The sequence below is a fragment of the Hordeum vulgare genome, chromosome 2H (genome assembly GCF_904849725.1).
Source record: "Hordeum vulgare subsp. vulgare chromosome 2H, MorexV3_pseudomolecules_assembly, whole genome shotgun sequence".
Lineage (NCBI taxonomy): Eukaryota > Viridiplantae > Streptophyta > Magnoliopsida > Poales > Poaceae > Hordeum > Hordeum vulgare.
The window spans coordinates 549,553,966-549,571,275 of NC_058519.1; the positions used below are offsets into that span (position 1 = coordinate 549,553,966).

At 46.1% G+C, this 17,310-nt stretch overlaps 1 long non-coding RNA gene across 1 annotated transcript; it reads right to left on the reverse strand.

Moving 5' to 3' along the window:
- Positions 1–13,276: 13,276 nt before the first annotated feature.
- LOC123430487 lies at positions 13,277–14,359 on the reverse strand. The gene is made up of 2 exons (XR_006622946.1): positions 13,510–14,359; positions 13,277–13,410 (listed from the first exon to the last, which is right to left on the reverse strand). It is a non-coding gene; the product is annotated as an uncharacterized LOC123430487 (long non-coding RNA).
- Positions 14,360–17,310: the final 2,951 nt, after the last annotated feature.

The window sequence follows — 17,310 nt, forward strand, 5'->3', positions numbered from 1 at the left end:
TTGACTCTAGTGCAAGTGGGAGACTGTTGGAAATATGCCCTAGATGCAATAATAAATTGGTTATTATAATATTTCCTTGTCCATGATAATCGTTTATTATCCATGCTAGAATTGTATTGATTGGAAACTCAAATACATGTGTGGATACATAGACAATACACTATCCCTAGTGAGCCTCTAGTTGACTAGCTCGTTGATCAAAGATGGTCAAGGTTTCCTGGCCATAGCGAAGTGTTGTCACTTGATGACGGGATCACATCATTAGCAGAATGATGTGATGGACAAGACCCAAACTATAAACATAGCATATGATCATGTCAGTTTATTGCTACTGTTTTTCTGCATGTCAATGTATCTGTTCCTATGACCATGAGATCATGCAACTCCCGAACACCGGAGAATGCCTTGTGTGTATAAAACGTCGCAACATAACTGGGTGACTATAAAGGTGCTCTACAGGTATCTCCAAAGGTGTCTGTTGGGTTGGCATGGATCAAGACTGGGATTTGTCACTCCGTGTGACGGAGAGGTATCTCGGGGCCCACTCGGTAATACAACATGACAGCAAGCCTTGCAAGCAATGTGACTAAGGAGTTAGTCACGAGATCTTGTATTACAGAACGAGTAAAGAGACTTGCCGGTAACGAGATTGAACTAGGTATGGAGTTACCGATGATCGAATCTCGGGCAGGTAACATACCGAAGGACAAAGGGAATAGTATACAAGATTATAAGAATCCTTGACAAAGAGGTTCAACCGATAGAGATCTTCGTAGAATATTGTCACGCCCAAGATGCGACCCTATCCTCAATTTGGCACGAAGGCCTCGTTAGGGATAGAAGCGCATCTCGTCGTGTCGCAAGAATGGATATCGTTACAAGTACATGTATTGAAAAGAAGAGATATATTTATAGAATTGGCTTACACTCGCCACAAGCTACATCAGAGTCACAGCAGTACAATACATAACCATCAAGAGCAAGAGCAGGGTCCGACTAGAGACGAAAACAAACAAGAAAAGAAGAACGACGTCCATCCTTGCTATCCGAGGCTGCCGGCCTGGAACCCATCCTAGATCGATGAAGAAGAAGAAGAAGAAGCAACTCGCGTCAAGTAACCTTTACCTGTACCTACAACTGGTGTTGTAGTAAACTGTAGCCACAGGGGACTCAGCAATCTCATTTCCAAAGGTATCAAGACTAGCAAAGCTTAATGGGTGAGGCATGGTTAAGTGGTGAGGTTGCAGCAGCGGCTAAGCATATATTTGGTGGCTAAACTTACGAGTACAAGAAGTAAGAGGGGGAAGATCTACGCGCAGCGTACGTGAACTACAGATGATCAAATGAATGATCCTGAACACCTACCTACGTCAGACATAACTCCACCGTGTCCTCGATCGGAGAAGGAACTCACGAAAGAGACAGTCACGGTTACGCACACAGTTGGCATATTTTCATTAAGTTACTTCAAGTTATCTATAACCAGTGTTAAACAAAGTTTCCACGTTGCCACAAAACTGCAGGCACAACTTTCCGAAAGATTTAACCCTGCAGGGGTGCTCCAACTAGTCCATCACAAATTACCACAAGCCGCATAGAAATCCTCAATCACGAAGCTCGCGATCTCGTCGGATTCCCTAGTGGAAAACCTCAACTCTGAGATTACCCAAAGCATCACCGGAATCCCGATGCACAAGATATCTCGTCAAAGGTAAAATTAATCCAGCAAGGCCGCCCGATGTGTCGACGATCCCGATAGGAGCCGCGTATCTCGTTCTCAGGACACGACGGATAAGCGAAGCGTACGGTGGCCTGATAGACATCACCCGAGTTGCCCCGGGTTAGCCCTGCACGGTGCTCTGTTTTGGACCAGCACCATCAGCACTAGCCCTCCCTGTATTATGTAGAATTACTCCTCGGGTAGCGCTAACTCCCTATGCATTTCATTTTAACAGAATTATTATGTTGGGCAAATGTAGTACCAATGTTGGGCCTTGCCAGACCAGCTTTAATCTAAAACGAATTATCAAGGGGGTCCCCATAACAATCCCGATCGTGTTAGGAGCGCTCAATTATGGAACATAACACCGGTAGCCGAAACTAAGGGGGCAAAGGTGGAACAAAACACCAGGCTAGAAAGGCCGAGCCTTCCACATTTTACCAACTATATATGTGCATTAAAGTAAATAGCATTAATATGGTGATAAAACAAGGAACCCATGTAATCACATGGAAGCAACTGCACCTGCAACTAGCAACGCTAACATAGGGTTAAGCAAGCGGTAACATAGCCAATCAGTGGTTTTCTAGGTTGAACAGGTTGAAGGTTTCATGGCATTGTTGAGAGGCTGATATTTAACATGTGCTAGGCAACGAGACATAATCGATAGAAACGGTAAAATTAGCATGGCAATGATAGTAATGGTATCTGGGGAAATGGTCATCTTCCCTGAGATCCCGCTTGGAAGAAGAATGCCTCCGTGAAGCAGACGAACCGACGTAGTCGAACGGGTCCTCACAATCCGGCACGCTGCGGAACTCTATCGAGACGAAGCAAACCGGAAACACGAATCAACACCCGGAATTCACCACACGATGCACAACACATATGATGCATGATCAACTGAATACATGCAAGTCACGGCATGACAATTCACACAATCAAACACTACACATTAAGTGAAGTTCAATATGCAACGAGTTGCATATTGACGAAACTCCACGTTTATTTATTTAGTTCTATCACAATTAGATACACTACAATATTAAATGTGGTTAAACATGGCAAAAGGTGAAGCGCAATTAATCTACCTATCTAGGCATTTTAAATGAGGTCGGAAATGACATATAGCACCTCCGAGACGACCTCACATGTTAATTTACAATTATGTACAGATCTGAACTAACACATTTAATTAGTTGTTAAACAGAAAAACAAATAGGTTCTCGTGATTCTACGCGTCGTTACAAGCAATTTACACATAGAGATCATCTCCAACGGAGCTACGGTTCAAAAGATACAAGCACCGAAAGATATGATGGCATGAATGCAATATGTGTGCCATGATGGTCACGAGCACTTCAAAACATACAACCAGCAAGAGAAAAAGAAACTGCACGAGATTCTAAGCAAGTTTCATGTAGGACACGATCAAAACGGAGCTACGGTTCATAAACTACGAGCAAAACAAGATTTCACTACAATCTGCCAAAATCAGCCACATAGCATTTTCTACACCCCACAACTACGAGCTACTCAACTCAAATATAATCAACCAAGGCATGACACGAAAGAGGGCAAGAAGCACTACAACAAACAACTAACAACAACTAGCATGGCATCATGGATCACTAGGGAAAGAAGTCTCAAAATGGCTTCTCACACACTATTTCAGACTTAGTGAAAATTACACTTCATGAAAGTGCAGTTTTCGATCTGAAGGCATATTGACAGCAGCAAAACCATAAGCTACAGATCTCCAAATGGCATGAAATTTACAGCATGCTAGAGAAACACAAGGTCTACAACTAACTCCATTGGACCAACCTCAAAAGAGCTACATATCAAAAGATAGAAGCAAAACAAAACAGCAACAAAATATAACAGATTTCAGACTGAGAAATATTTCAGCATCTCTAAAACATCACTATTTCTAGCAACTTGAGAGCACGCAAACCACACCTAAACATGCATTTCTACTGCAACCAAAAATACCACGGGCTAGAGTAAACATCCAAGAACAACTTCCTAGTTGACAACTCCTTCAGACGACGCACGGAATAAATCCTACGAAATAGGCAAAAGGGCAACATGGCAAAATATCGCGCAAACTAACTTACTCAAAAGCTAAAACTAAATACACAGAAAAATCCCATGGATTTTTCTACCCCAAAAATATATAAAATATGTGGGGTTGCAACACAAAAATATTACCAAACGTAAATGCGAGATAATGTCCTAAGCACGGAAAATAAACTAGCGGCAAATCCCTACACGCAAAAATACCAATGACCGCTCTAAAATACATGGCAAGAGTATCCTAAATCATGGACATTTCTACTATGGCATTCGAGCAACCCGGTCTTGCGCGAAAAATAAATGCGGGCGTCTATCCTATTGGAACAACACGTTAATCTATGCATTTGGCACGGCAAACCACGTCAAACAAATATGCAAGTTTTATAATCGGATTCTACGCGCAAAACTACACCAAAACCATATAGAATACGCCTCGATCCGACTAACGGTTTAAAAGATACGGGCATCTAAAGATTTACCTATTTTTCTTGAATTTGTATTAATTCCGAAAATTGTCCTAAACTATTAAACGGGCCGGACAGAGGGCGCAATCTAACTAAAATGTGCTGGGCCGTGGGCTAGCTCACCTGAGGGCCTCTTGGGCCGAGACCTGCTCGCATGGGCTGGTCGATCGGGGCCTGCTGGACCGTTCCCGTCGTCTCCCTCCTAGAGCACGGGCAGGACGGGGTTTCCAGCGGTGCAGGGCTTGGTCAACGGCGGCCGGCGACAGGGCTCCGGCGAGGGGCTGGCCGGATCTGGCGGCGGCAGATGGATCCGGCCCCCTCAGCCCCATTCCCGGCGACATCATTCAACAAGAAGCGGGGAAGACGGAGCGGACGGCGCAGCTCCTCGCGGCGGCGCGGCTCCTGGAAGGCGAGCGGCCTGGCGCGGCCGGCAGGGACCTTCGACGAGGGCAGGGGCACAAGGCGGCGCGCTGCAGGCGGCGGAGGGAGCTGCTTGGGGCACCTGGGCGAGGGGCTTGTGGGGGTGCCCCGACAAGGCAGCTCCTAGCAGGAGCTCGTGCATGGGAGGAGAACGGGTGCGGCGGCGGCTCGGGCCCGGGCGGGCCTCGGATGGGCTCGACGATCCCACGACGGCTGGGGAGAGAGGGGATGCGGGAGGTGTTGGAATTATGCCCTAGAGGCAATAATAAATATAGTTATTATTATAATTCCTGTATCAAGATAATAGTTTATTATCCATGCTATAATTGTATTGAATGAAGACTCATTTACATGTGTGGATACATAGACAAAACACCATCCCTAGCATGCCTCTAGTTGGCTAGCCAGTTGATCGATGATAGTCAGTGTCTTCTGATTATGAACAAGGTGTTGTTGCTTGATAACTGGATCACGTCATTGGGAGAATCACGTGATGGACTAGACCCAAACTAATAGACGTAGCATGTTGATCGTGTCATTTTGTTGCTACTGTTTTCTGCGTGTCAAGTATTTATTCCTATGACCATGAGATCATATAACTCACTGACACCGGAGGAATGCTTTGTGTGTATCAAACGTCGCAACGTAACTGGGTGACTATAAAGATGCTCTACAGGTATCTCCGAAGGTGTTGGTTGAGTTAGTATGGATCAAGACTGGGATTTGTCACTCCGTGTGACGGAGAGGTATCTCGGGGCCCACTCGGTAATACAACATCACACACAAGCCTTGCAAGCAATGTAACTTAGTGTAAGTTGCGGGATCTTGTATTACGGAACGAGTAAAGAGACTTGCCGGTAAACGAGATTGAAATAGGTATGCGGATACTGACGATCGAATCTCGGGCAAGTAACATACCAAAGGACAAAGGGAATGACATACGGGATTATACGAATCCTTGGCACTGAGGTTCAAACGATAAGATCTTCGTAGAATATGTAGGATCCAATATGGGCATCCAGGTCCCGCTATTGGATATTGACCGAGGAGTCTCTCGGGTCATGTCTACATAGTTCTCGAACCCGCAGGGTCTGCACACTTAAGGTTCGACGTTGTTTTATGCGTATTTGAGTTATATGGTTGGTTACCGAATGTTGTTCGGAGTCCCGGATGAGATCACGGACGTCACGAGGGTTTCCGGAATGGTCCGGAAACGAAGATTGATATATAGGATGACCTCATTTGATTACCGGAAGGTTTTCGGAGTTACCGGGAATGTACCGGGAATGACGAATGGGTTCCGGGAGTTCACCGGGGGGGCAACCCACCACGGGGAAGTCCATAGGCCTTGGGGGAGACACACCAGCCCTTAGTGGGCTGGTGGGACAGCCCACAAGTGCCCTATGTGCCAAGGAGAAGAAAATCAAGAGAGAAAGAAAAAAAAGGAGGAGGTGGGAAGGAAGGGGGACTCCCTCCCACCAAACCTAGTCCAACTCGGTTTGGGGGGGGGAGAGTCCTCCCCCTTGGACTCGGCCGACCCCCTTGGGGCTCCTTGAGCCCCAAGGCAAGGCCCCCTCCCTCCCACCTATATATACGGAGGTTTTAGGGCTGATTTGAGACGACTTTTCCACGGCAGCCCGACCACATACCTCCACGGTTTTTCCTCTAGATCGCGTTTCTGCGGAGCTCGGGCGGAGCCCTGCTGAGACAAGGTCATCACCAACCTCCGGAGCGTCGTCACGCTGCCGGAGAACTCTTCTACCTCTCCGTCTCTCTTGCTGGATCAAGAAGGCCGAGATCATCGTCGAGGTGTACGTGTGTTGAACGCGGAGGTGCCGTCCGTTCGGTACTCGATCGTGGGACTGATCGCGGGATTGTTCGCGGGGCGGATCGAGGGACGTGAGGACGTTCCACTACATCAACCGTGTTCTCTAACGCTTCTGTTGTACGGTCTATAAGGGTACGTAGATCACTCATCCCTTCTCGTAGATGGACATCACCATGATAGGTCTTCGTGCGCGTAGGAAAATTTTTGTTTCCCATGCGACGTTCCCCAACAGGAGGAAGCTAGGGTTAGGGATAGGAGGCGCGGAAAACAAGGAGGGATTAGAGGGAGGCTGTCTAAAATTTAGGAGGGGGTCTATTTATAGAGAAAAGGGGGCTAGGTTAACCGGAAATTCGTTCCGGATCCAACCGTGTGGTTGGATTCGGACGATTCCGAACGTGGGAACGGGTACGTGGCTGTGAAGAGTGGTTTACCAGAGACGAGAGGGAAATGGGCGACGCGGCAACGATTTTTAAAACACCGACAAACGTCCGACGGTAGACCGAATACGGTGCCGCTACGGTCGACCGTTCGGGTACCACACGGACTCCGATCGCGACGAAATTCGACAGGTGGCCTAGCGATAACTAATTACGACCGCATGCCAAGTTTCACCCCGATCAGAGAATGTTTTACACACACTTTTAAAACGGGGTTTTGACGATGCCGCGGGTGCGTGCGTGTGCAGTCGGGCTAAGAATGGACAACGACGTGAACCGGGAACTAACAACGGATGCAAGTTTGAAAACGGTCGGCAACAAAGATGCTGATGCAATGCAGATGATGCGAATGATGCGATGATGATGCGATAAAATAAAATAGACTCACGACGAAAACAGAATAGAAGGGGAATCTTGTGGAACGTCGGCATCGGGCTGTCACAAATATGTAGGAGCCAATATGGACATCGAGTTCCCTCTGTTGGTTATTGACCGGAGAGTGTCTCAGGTCATGTCTGCATAGTTCTCTAACCCGCAGGGTTTGCACACTTAAGGTTCGGTGACGTTTCGGTATAGTTGAGTTATATGTGTTGGTGACCGAAGGTTGTTAGGAGTCCGGGATGAGATCCCGGACGTCACGAAGGTTTCCGGAATGGTCCGGAAACGAAGATTGATATATAGGAAGTCCTGTTTTGGTCACTGGAAAAGTTTGGGGTTCATCGGTAGTGTACCGGGAGTGTCGGGAGGGGTGCGGGTGACCATAGGGAGGGGTGTCACGCCCCAAGGGGACTCATGGGCTGTGGGAAGATATAAACCAGACCCTAGTGGGCTGGAATAAGTTCCCACTAAGGCCCATAAGGTTTGCGCAAGGGAAGAGAAGGCTGCCTGGGGCGCAGCTATCTCCCTCCTCTCCTCCTATATATACTAAGGGTTTTGAGGGTTTTAGATACAACAAAAAATAGCCACGTGCTGCCCTCTCTCTCTAGATCTGTTTCTCCTCTAGTTTCAGCGGTGCTTAGGCGAAGCCCTGCCAGAATAGCACCACCACCACCACCACACCGCCGTGCTGGAGAACTCATCTACCTCTCCGCCCCATCTTGCTGGATCAAGAAGGCGGAGATCGTCATCGAGCTGTACGTGTGCGCAACGCGGAGGTGCCGTCCGTTCGGCACTTGATCAGGACGGATCGTGGGACGGATCTTGAGACGGTTCGTGAGACGGTTAGTGGGATGGATCGTGAAGAAGTACCACTACATCAACCGATTTTATTAACGCTTCCGCTTAGCGATCTACAAGGGTATGTGGATCCGATCTCCCTCTCGTAGATGATCATCACCATGATAGATCTTCGTGTGCGTAGGAATTTTTTTGTTTCCCATGCGACGTTCCCCAACATAACACTGGGCGGCGGCCAAGAATATTCTGAAGTATCTGAAAAGGACTAAGGAAATGTTTCTCGTTTATGGAGGTGACGAAGAGCTCGTCATAAAGGGTTACGTCGATGCAAGCTTTGACACTGATCCAGATGACTGTAAGTCGCAAACCGGATACATATTTATTCTTAACGGGGGTGCGGTAAGCTGGTGTAGTTCCAAGCAAAGCGTCGTAGCTGATTCTACATGCGAAGCAAAGTACATAGTTGCCTGAGAGGCGGTCAAGGAGGGTGTCTGGACGAAGCAGTTCATGTCAGATCTTGGAGTGGTGCCAAGTGCACTCGATCCAATCAATCTGTTTTGTGACAACACTAGTGCCATTGCTCTAGCCAAGGAACCAAGGTTTCACAAGAGCACCAGACACATAAAGCGACGCTTCAACGCCATCCGCGATTACATCAAGGAGGAGGACATAAATATTTGCAAAGTGCACACGAATCTAAATGTTGCAGATCCGCTCACTAAACCTCTTCCACGAGTAAAGCATGAACAATACCAGAACTATATAGGTGTTAGATTCATTACATTGTAAATCACATGAAGATGTGAGGCTAGATTATTGATTCTAGTGCAAGTGGGAGACTGTTGGAAATATGCCCTAGAGGCAATAATAATATAGTTATTATTATATACCTTGATTCAAGATAATCGTTTATTATCCATGCTATAATTGTATTGAATGGAAACATAAATGCATGTGTGGATATATAGACAAAACAATGTCCCTAGTAAGTCTCTAGTTGACTAGCGTGTTGGTCAAGGATGGTTAAGGTTTCATAGCCACAGACAAGTGTTGTCACTTGATGACGGGATCATATCATTAGGAGAATGATGTGATGGACAAGACCCAAACTATAAACGTAGCATATGATCGTGTCATTTTGTTGCTATTGTTTTCTACATGTCAAGTATTCATTCCTATGACCATGAGATCATGTAACTCACTGACACCGGAGGAATGCCTTGTGTGTATCAAATGTCGCAACGTTACTGGGTGGCTATAAAGGTAATCTGCAGGCATTTCCGAAGGTGTCCGTTGAGTTAACATGGATCAAGACTGGGATTTGTTACTCCGTGTGACGGAGAGGTATCTCGGGGCCCACTCGGTAATACAACATCACAAACAAGCCTTGCAAGCAATGTGACTAAAGAGTTAGTCACGTGATCTTGTATTACAGAACGAGTAAAGAGACTTGCCGGTAAAGAGATTGAAATAGGTATGGAGATACCGACGGTCGAATCTCGGGCAAGTAACATACCGAAGGACAAAGGGAATGATATACGGGATTGTGTGAATCCTTGACACCGAGGTTCAACCGATAAGATCTTCGTAGAATATGTAGGATCCAATATGGACATCCAGGTACCGCTAGTGGATATTAGCCAGAGAGTGTCTCGGTCATGCCTGCATAGTTCTCGAACCCGCAGGGTCTGTACACTTAAGGTTCAGTGACATTTTCGGTATAGTTGAATTATTGATATTGGTAACTGAATGTTGTTCGGAGTCCCGGATGAGATGCCGGACATCACGAGTGTCTCCGGAATGGTCCGGAAACGAAGACTGATATATAGGATTGTTGCATTTGGCTTCCGGAAAGATTTCGGGCATTACCGGTAAAGTACGAGGAGTGACGAATGGGTTTCGGAGTTTTACCGGGAGGGGCCACCCACCCGGGAGAGAACCTAATAGGGCCATGGATAGCGCACCAGCCCTTAGTGGGCTGGTGAGGCCAACTCAATAGGGCTATTTCGGGTAGAGCAACAATAAAGGAAAAGAAAAAAAAAAAGAAGAGAGGACGTAGGCAAGAAGGAAAGGACTCCTCCTTCAAACCGAATTGGAGGAGGAAACCTTCCTCCTTGCTTCGGCCGAAGCCTCCTACTTGGAGTAGTAGGCAAGGCAGCCTCCCCTTGGTTTCTCCTATATATAGTGGAGGGTTTTAGGGTTTTTGGACCTCAAGCCCTTGTGCAAACCTCTGTCCCTCCACTACTTCGTGACACATTGTAGCTAGATCGGTACGACACGATGAAGCCCTGCCAGAGTAGCTCCACCACCATCACCGCCACATCATTGTGCTGCCGGAGAATTCAGCTACCACTTCGTCTCTCTTGCTGGATCAAGAAGGCGGAGATCGTCATCGAGCTGTACGTGTGTTGAACGCGGAGGTGCCGTCCGTTTGGTGCTAGATCGGGACGGATCATGGGACGGCGGCGATTTGGATCGCGAAGACGTTCTACTACATCAACCGCGTTTCTTAACGCTTCCCGCTTAGCGATCTACAAGGGTATGTAGATCCGATCTCCCTCTCGTAGATGATCATCACCATGATAGGTCTTTGTGTGCGTAGAAATTTTTTGTTTCCCATGCAACGTTCCCCAACAACACGACCCGCGCGGGAGCGGGAAGAGGAACGCCCGGATGCGGAGGCGACGGAGGCCACTAGGGGACTTGAGCAAGGGCCCAATGACACCTCGGAGGAGCTCGAGGTGGACCGATTTTTTGTTTTGTTTTTTCTTTCTTTTTCTGTTTCTTATTTTTTTCTTTCTTTTATTTACTATTTTCCTGAAACTACGCAATTTTAAAAACTTCGATGAAATTTTTTAATTTCATGCATTTTTGAAAATATTGTTTGAACTTTTTTCAGAATTGGTGAAATTTTTCAATTTTGTTTTTTTTTCATATTCTATTAACTTCTTTCAAATCGATGATTTTCTCAAAAAAAAATTGAAGTTTTTTTCAACATCCGTGAACTTTTTTTGAATTCATGATTTTTTCTGTTTTTGCGATTTTGGTTTTAAAATGCCATCGAGCAAATCTAGGGGAAGTAAAATGTGAAATCTACATGAGCCGGCCAACAGCGTGGGCGCCAGGTACCTTCTCTGGCGATGAAGCGCCGAATAGGAGCTTCCGCAAATACAGTAGAATACAACATTTGGAAAGGGATTTTTCATGATTCCAAACTTTAGAGGCCAAGCTATCATCACGTTGTAGACACCGAAACTTGAAGCCCAATCGAACTGTTGCAACCAAGCCCAATCGAACTGTTGCAACATAGTCTTTCGAAATGAAGACTTTGTTAAAATCCTCGTGGCTTTGTGGTCAAGCTGGTGGGTGCGTAGGAAGGCTATTTTTGAGAAGGCATTCCAATCATCATTAACAACATTCTCTTTTATCACTGGTTATTTGGAGGATATAGCTGCTTCAACTAGGAAAGTTCAAAGAGGAAGTGTGCAATTTCATCAGGATGGTCAAAGGTGGAAAGCTCCTCCTCCAGGAGCTGTAAAAATCTATGTTGATGCCTCTGTTGGGCGCCATGAGGATGGAGGGGCTTTTGCTGCTGTGTGTCGAAATGGAGGTGGAAAGATTCGCAAAAAAAAAATGGAGGTGGAAAATTCTTAGGTGCATCTGTAGTCTCTGTTCAAGATATTGCTGAACCTGAAGTGCTGGAGGTAATGGCAAGCAACGAGGGGCTATCACTAGCACTTGATCTTGCATGCAGTAACGTTGTTATAGCTACGGATTGCTCTGCCACTGTTAAACACATTAAGAAGGCCTTTTTGGGACCCTCGGCTGCTGTCATTCACGAGATGAGGAGGCGTATCAAGATGTTTGCTTCAGTTCAAGTGGTCCATGAAAACAGAAGTATGAACGTCGAAGCTCATTCTCTGGCGAAGGCGGCGACTACAGTAGCTCGGGGCCGGCATGTGTGGCTCCTTGATAGACCAGAAATAGTTTGTATTCCTGAAAACATTTTGAGCTTATAAAGGTCTATGTTTTCTAAAAAAAAAAGAAGCCAAACACAGTTTAAAAAAAATATGTCATACGAAACGCCCCTGTTTCGAGTCCTTCTCCACTTCAGCAATGGTTCGTGTCTCGGATAAGAAATCTAATTGGACTCGGATTGTACGAGCGCGTCAAGGCGTCAAGCTATCTATATATACACGCCTGTTGTGCAGCCTCGAAGTCCACAAATCGCACATCAGCAAGCAACGAGCAAGCCATCGCTCGATCTCGTCGACGAGCCGTCGAGCGTTTTCCGCAGCAGCAGGATTTGCTTAGCCGACATGACGGGACTGAAGCCCAGCGTCAACCTCTTCGCGCTCCTCGACCGCAATGATCCCGGCGACAAGCTCGTGACCGATTTCGACGACACCAATGCCAAACAAGAGGCGACGGCGGCCAAGCACAAGAAGAAGCCGACGCCGGCTGCCGATCATAAGGATCTGCTCAGCCAGGCCTACCCTTCTGCACGGGATTACGTAATCAGGAAGCAACAGCGGGAGAGACAGGCCAGGGCGAAGGCAAAAGCCGAAGAGGAGGCAAGGGCGAAGGCGAAGGCGAAGGCGAGCAATGGAGTTTCCGGTGATGATAAGAGCAGAGGGACTTCGACGGATAGCGGCAAGGTACAGGATGCAGCAAAGCAAGGTAGATATTACAATAACAATAACTACAACGAAGCGTCGAGGAATCAGCAATTCGGCATGTCGGGCAGATTCGGAGCGCCAAAGAGGCATGGAGGAATCAACAATAACAATAACGAGGCGGCCCCTGCAGAAGACGTGGAGGCGCCGCCGGCTCCCCAGCAGCCTCCTCCGCCGCCGCCACCGAGCCTAGATGACATCAGCGAGTTCCCTTCGTTGAAGTAGTGCTAGACTATAGCTTTTCCTTTAACATATTTTGTAGGCTTTCTATTTGTCAATTGGCTTGCTTTCTACGACATGTTCGTGTAGCTGCTATACAATCTTTTGTTTTTAAACAAGTGTCTTGGGACTACTCGATCGACTGTTATCTTATCTAGTTATCCAGTCTTTATAACTTATTTAAAAGTAGTAAACTTTCAATGATCTCTGTCCTCCCAATGGATAATCATAGGAAAAAAAGTGTAAATTCAAGTATAGGTAAAAAAGGAACAAGTAATGCTTAGTCGGCTAAGAATTCATTGGTTTTACAATTATTATTCGGTCAATTGAAAATACCCTACTAAAAAAACACTTGCATATGTGTCCGCATCCTGTCGAACAAATCGACGTCCTGTTGTAGAATTAGCAAATCCGTTAAATAGCTACGAAAACATGATACTAGAAGAAAAATATACGAAAAATATATGATGTTAAAGTTGGGCGGTCAAACCTTAGCCGTTGTCACCCTTCTCTCCCTCTTCGCCACTTTCAGAGGAGGATGCGGGTCATGGCGAGGCTGCCTTTGGCTCATCACAGCGGCAAACGGCAGGTTTGCGTGCGGCGGCTGTCGTGGTCGTCGGCTCTACGGCAACGATGTCGCCTCATCGGAGGGAGGGGGGGTCCCTACTGATTTGACTAGCGATCTATTGTTTATGACATATGTAGTGAGCAATCTCAAAGCAAATGATATCAAAGAAAAATATGTCATATCTTTTGCTGGCCAGGATCATCTTAGATGTATCGGAGGTTGTAACAGAATGAGTGAGTGTGTGGTGGTTTACTTCGTTTCTTAAGGAAGCGGCCTTTTTGTGGAGAATGTATAGTCAATAGTTTATTCCTGATTGACATATGGAAGGGCCAATTTTCTTCAAAGCATGGGACGACCAATTCAATAGACAGTAGGCAACAGTTCTCCAAAATTCAATTGGTATTTGTTTACACAAGAGTCAGGGTCACAATAATGTTTTTCTTTCCTTGCAGAGGAAGCATCTGCTCAGTTTACGTCACACCTATCCTGCTAATTTGTTAGTGTATCTCATCATATGCATATGTGGTTATCTATCAAAAAATCCAAACATATTAAAACTTGATAGGGTGTGTTTGGTACAGTGCATGAGCGCAACAACAGTTCCCTTCTTGACCCATTTTTAAGTGTTTGATAGCCTGCATGGAACCTTCTTAGCAGCATGAACTCAGCTTGAATACCCTCTTAGCATGTACGAAGAGTGAACACCCCAATAGCATCAGCATGCATGAGTGAAGCGAGCGACAATGTATTTCAATAAATATTCAAAATTTCTATAAAATAAATTAAATTTTTAAAAAATGTTCAAAATACCAAAAGTTATCCAGATTTTCAAAATTTGTTCAAATTTTCAAGAAATGCCCTGATTTTTAAATTTTGATAAAATTTTCAAAAAATGTCCAGATTTTTAGAAATTGTTAATTTTTTCAAAAAAACGGCCTTTTTGTGGAGAATATACAGTTAATAGTTTATTCCCGATTGACATATGGAAGGACCATTTTTCTTCAAAGCATGGGACGACCAATTTAGGGATGGCACTCCCAGGGTACGGGTACGGGGTGAAGCCTCCCCATACCCTTACCCATCCCGTCTGAGATTACACATCACCCTTACCCATACCCGTCAACGGGTACAATTTTTTTCCATACCCGGTACCCAACGGTTAGACGGGTACCCGCGGGTAAAATTACCCATATTTGCAAAACATCAATTTAAACAACTTATAGTTATAAACTTCATTGTATCCTATAGTTTACAAAGATAGATTATAACAACAACACATTCTTATAAAACAACATTTTATAGTCATAAACAATAACACATAGGCATACACTTTCAGTTCACAAATTATTGACATAGTGTAGATCGTATAGACAATTCCGAGTTTATATAGATTTTATATGGGTGCATGGGTATATGGGTATGGGTTATATGATCCCATACCCATACCCGCTCTATTCGATGGGTTTTAGATTTTCCTATTTATATATCCATGGTTAAATTTTTATCCCATACCCTTACCCTAATAGAATTTTTACCCGCAGGGTACGTGGGTAATGAGTACCCATTGCCATCCCTAGACCAATTCCATAGACAGTAGGCACAGTTCTCCAAAATTCCATTGGTATTTGTTTGCACAAGAGTCAGGGTCACGATAGTGTTCTTCTTCTCCTTTCAGAGGAAGCATCTGGTCAATTTACGTCACACCTATCCAGCTAATTTGTTAGTGTATCTCACCAGATGGCATATGTGGTTAGCTATCAAAAAATCTCAACATATCAAAACTTGTTAGTGTATCTATTTTTGAAGCACGTTGTGGAGCTCATTTTTTATATATATAGTAATAGTAATGGTCAATGGAAGAAGGGGATGAGGAGGGGGGATGAATTTCCAATTGAATATATTTTTATTCATTTTGTCAAAACCAGATTACACAATAAATACAAGAGAGAAGAGACACACCAGCAGCAACAACAACAACAACAAAACGCGCGTGCGCACACACAGAGCAATAAGAGCACCCCAAGCAAGCAAGTCCTCGACGTGGGGGAGGGGCGCCACCTTGGCACTGGTATCAAAGTCAACTGAGTAAATAGATGCAAGCTCAAGTAGATTCTCATGATTAAATCTACTAAATGGGTCTCTAGGACCTAGACTTGCGATGCATATCAATAACCTTGTAGAAGTTTCACTAAATCGGTTGTTCATTTCAGCTCTGTTTCTATCAAGAAGCTCATTGAATATTTCAATCTTATAGTGATGAAAGCAACTAACCATTTTGCGGGAACTCTTGGGTAACCCCTTGCTGGAATGTTCTTATTCATAGGAGGCACTGGTATCTCTCTTCTAATACAAAAGAAAGTGACAGCCTCCAAAAGTGGCTCTTATCCTTCATCCCTCAACTGCTGCAATAATGTAGCAAACACTTCATTCAAGGATCGTTTGAGAGAAGAAGATGGGGTGTTGACAATGTGCTTGACACCAAGTAACCTTTCCAAAATATCTCCTTTTATGTTCAGAAACCTAAGAATCACAACCATTTGTTCTCTAATAGATGCATCTTGGGACTCATCAACAAGTAGAGAGAAATGACTATCCCCAAGCTCACCCATGGTGACTTCGGTGGTCTTTTCGGTGCTTTAACTAATGGCTAGAAATTGAACATTTGAACTAGATATAATCCAGGATTCAGGGATGTGATGCACCTGGTCGTTACGCTTGCTGCTCTTGCTAGCTGTGGTTGTCCGTTTGCGCAAGCTCGATGACATGGTCGAGCTGTCGCCGCTTCGTCCCACGGATCTTCATCTCTTTGTCCTTCCATTCGCGGATTCACCTGAAAGGCTGAAACCCGGCGATCGGCGTCTAACGAGGGCGCGAGGAGGAGCTCCGGCCTCTAATGGTGGCTAGGTTTTGAACGGACCAGAGGAGTAAATGAATTGGGGATTTTCCTGCGGTGTCGATGGATATATGGCCATATGGGTCATGGGAGGCGCTCGCTTGGGCTGCGAGCCAGCTATTGGTCCTACCTTGCACTTAAGTCATTGGCCCATGTAAATTGAATCGTTTTCTTCGTTGCTTGCTCGTGAGCTGGGAGCCTGGGACGAACGCCACCTGAACGAGTCAACGAGTCAATCTATATCTCCCCTAATAATAAAGCGTGGAGTGCTTCTGTCGTCCGTGATGGCGTTTTTGCAAAAAAGTCCCTGTCGTTTCAGGTAATTAACCCGCAGTCCTTCTATAAGTCGGCTCGAACCGGTTTTTACTTTTTATGAAAACCCCCCTCTATTTAATCCGAACTAACCCGCGGTCCCTGCATCATCGGTGATTGAGCAGACGGGGCTGGCCGCTGGGGACAGAGGGCAGGAGGAGCACACGAGGTCGGCGGTGGCCCGTCTAATCCGGCGACAGTAGGAGCACACGAGGCCGTCGACGGTCGCGAGACCACCACAGCAGGCCGCCGCCCCGCGCCGTCCCGAGGCGACGTGCGTGCAGATCGGGGTTGGCGCGAGACGCAGATTGACAGATTCCATTTTCGCCTTCCCTAGAAGCCGACAAGGCAGCGTCGCCGGCCGACGACGGCATCCACGAGGAGCTGCCGGCCTCCGCCCAGAACGGGAGGCCCGGATCCGAGCCGGCGGCCGCGCCTGAGGTGGAGGTGCAGCTCTTCCGCCGCGGCCGGGGGCCGACGACCACGCCGTCGCCACCGTCGCGACGGCTAGGCTCACC